Here is a 3,248-nt window from a genome sequence, read left to right as displayed (position 1 = left end):
AATGAAAATGCGAAAGCGTCATTTGGAAATGAGAAATAAAAGTAAATTAATTGCGTACTGCATATATAATAGATGATTTAAATTCGCTTATCACTGATAATACTTAATCAATTATGTCGCTATAAAACGCGTTTGAAAACGGAATTTTTAAGTTTTCAGAAGGTTATGATCTTCATCTTTGCTGTTTGTAAGCTACGTCATATTAGAGTATGTACATAGATAAGAACAGGAAAATAAAGCTGGCCAATATTCGGATGAAAACGATGCCGGTCGAATTCCGAAAAACCTTCACGAATTACTTATATACATATAAATGTATGTATGTAGTTCATCATGACCTTCTTGAATCTGTTTAAACCATTACGGTATGTCTCGGATCAATGTATGTAGCTCGATAGAGAACACTCTTCGGTTTTATTTTCGCCGGGAAGTCTCAGTTGTTTTACACTGGCGGAAGAACTACTTTACGATTAAAAAGTATATAAATCAAGTATGTTAAAAATATGCATATATATAAATTACTTGGACATTTCATTAATAAAGTGCTGCGTTTAGCGCCATATTCCCCCATGCTAAACCCCATTGAAATAATCTGGGGAAAAATCAAAATGCATGTAAAGGGGCATATCTCAAACCCAGTCATAAATGGGCCAAACATTGTTGAACAACGGCTGCAATATTTGGAGAATTTGGTGGATGACGCGAAAACTATAATCCTCGGAGGAGACTGCGCGAGAGTATTTCAGCACGCAACATCTTTCCATGGAAATGCTTTATCTTTACAAGATATGCAAGTTGGGACATAATAAACTTGCATTTTTAATAACATCTAAATAATTTCTGAATAAAAACGAGTTTCTCATTTCCAAATGACGCTTTCGAATTTTCATTTGACGCTTTCTCATTTACAATTTACTATTCTCATTTTCAATTGACGCTTTCTCATTTACAATTGACTATTCTCAATTACAAATGACGCTTTCTCATTTACAATTGACTATTCTCAATTCCAAAAGACGATTTCGCATTTTCATTTGACGCTTTCTCATTTATAATTGACTACTCTCAATTACAAATGACGCTTTCTCATTTACTATTGACCTTTTCTCATTTACAATTGACTATTCTCAATTTCAAATGACGATATCGCATTTACAATTGACTATTCTCATTTCCAAATGACGCTTTCGCAATTTCATTTGACGCTTTCTCATTTACAACTGGAAATGGTGTAGTTTGAAGTTTTGAGTTCAATGAGGATTTTGTGTTAATCAATTATTTACATATTTTGACGTATTTCTCTATTTTTCAATTTTCGACTAATCAAAACAGTAAGCCAATTTGGGCTCATTTCTGCGCCGTAACTGAAAGTATTACAAAGGTTACAGTTTTTCCTCCGGTTTAAACTGTTTTTTTTTTTTATTACTAAAATAAACAAATACATTTTTGTTACTTATTATTTTTAGCGTTATCCCCATAACGGAAACATACCCCTAGCATATAATGGGATAAAAACTCGAATTTCAGTTTCAAAGCAGGATTTCACACATTGAACGTTTATAAAATTGATTAGAAAATTTTCTTGTATGATTTAGGTAGCATTTTTTTGTTGAAAATTTTGGGCATTGCAGACTGCGTTTCAAAGAGCAGGAAAAAACGGAGCTCATTAATGCGAATTCTTATAAAGTGGTGTTACCAAAATGAATTCGCCTTGGAGCTCATTTTGTGAGAAGCGAGTTTCGCCGTGGCGCTTGCGAATTTAATTAATGATAAGTGGATTGGTTCAACCTATTTAATAGTTAGTGTGCTGGGTGACGCAGCGCAGTGTTGCGCTACTGACGCTGATACTCTAATTGGCAACATTTTAGCGCAATGGCGCCAGTAAACAAATAAAAATAAAATAAATCAAAATAAAATAAAATAAAAATAAAAATTGTATTTCATGGGCCCTACCGAAATGTAGTATGCAGCTCTCACCACACGGCAACCGCGGACACCAAGTTCGCTTGCATTATTTGATCAGTGTTGTCATCGAAAATTTCTGTTATTCGATTAACTTTAAAGATTAGCTGCAGTACTTGATCCAGATCAACGCTGCCGTCTGTCTATGCTTCTAGATAACAAATTGGTATTACTGATCACACTGAACTGCATTCATGCCTAGATACATATCTGTGCCGATCAATTAAAGTAGCTTAAGTGACTTTAGAAGGTTTGACCTTGAATTAAAAAATTTTTATATTTTTATTAAGCTGCTATTATAAGGTCATTTTAAACTACACCTATGGCTAGTTAAATGGCAAAGTATTAACTATTGTTTGGGCACCCAATGAAATGTTGAAAAAAGTGGAAAGGGGTCGATCCCTACTTAGGTTACTTTAGTTGAACGGCAGAGATGTGTATGTATGTAGGTGGGTATGTATTTCTAAGCTACAATGAATACAGGAATATTTAACACCCGTGCTTCATTTCATCTCCATGTTGGAATTTTAGCACTTACCAAGGTGAAGTTCATTAATTGAAAAAATAACAGATGCACAAGAAAGGTACAAAAACAGATTGTGCTGGGATTTTCTAGATTAGAAAAAAGAACTACGTATGTAAGAGGCCACATAAACCTCTAAGGCAACAACATCGTCAAGAACAACCGCAACAATAATAAAGTCCAACAAAACAGAACATAAATCTCAAAAGTATTTACAGCCCATTCACCGCAACTTCAACTCGAACTTGCGATCTGGCTTGAAATTGTTGATTTATTTGCATGCTATATATGTATGTATGTATGCATGTATGTTGAGTATGAGGAATTGAAGTGAGTAATACTCGCACTATTGCTAAGTGTAAATGCTAGAAGAAATCAAAAGTAGCGGTGAATTGTGGCTAAGCAAAGTGATGAAGGCGTAGACGCTATGAGCTGATGTGAATTGTGGCTAAATAAAATGTGGAGTTTCGGTTGAGTAGTTGGCCACGGGAACTACCACTGACTGGCCTACGAAGACTAAAACGTTGGCTAAGTTGAATGAGATTTTATGTGAATTCGACGGCGTTTGCGTAACCGTTAGACAAATTGCAATGGCCAAAAGCAACAGCATCAGCAACAAGAACACAAACGGTATAAACAAAAATAATGGGTAGCAACAACAATTGAGTAGCAAATATATTACTATTTAAAAAGCGACTGCATTGCTGGGCATTGCTGGGATGAAGTCATAAACTTACCCAGCTGAAAGGAGTGAAGATGAGGA

General features: G+C 34.9%; 1 long non-coding RNA gene across 2 annotated transcripts; it reads left to right on the top strand.

The window, feature by feature from the left end:
• The first annotated feature begins 78 nt into the window (after window positions 1-78).
• LOC118739990 lies at window positions 79-873 on the top strand. Of its 2 annotated transcripts, none has more exons than XR_004993083.1 (2): window positions 79-477; window positions 544-873. It is a non-coding gene; the product is annotated as an uncharacterized LOC118739990 (long non-coding RNA). The 2 variants fall into 2 exon arrangements; XR_004993082.1 differs by having other exon boundaries at window positions 79-490.
• Window positions 874-3,248: the final 2,375 nt, after the last annotated feature.

This window comes from Rhagoletis pomonella, unplaced genomic scaffold, assembly GCF_013731165.1.
Source record: "Rhagoletis pomonella isolate Grant_MI unplaced genomic scaffold, Rhpom_1.0 Rhpom_scaffold_00005, whole genome shotgun sequence".
NCBI lineage: Eukaryota > Metazoa > Arthropoda > Insecta > Diptera > Tephritidae > Rhagoletis > Rhagoletis pomonella.
Note: the sequence above shows the minus strand (reverse complement) of the source record. Positions and strands in the feature narration are given on the sequence as shown.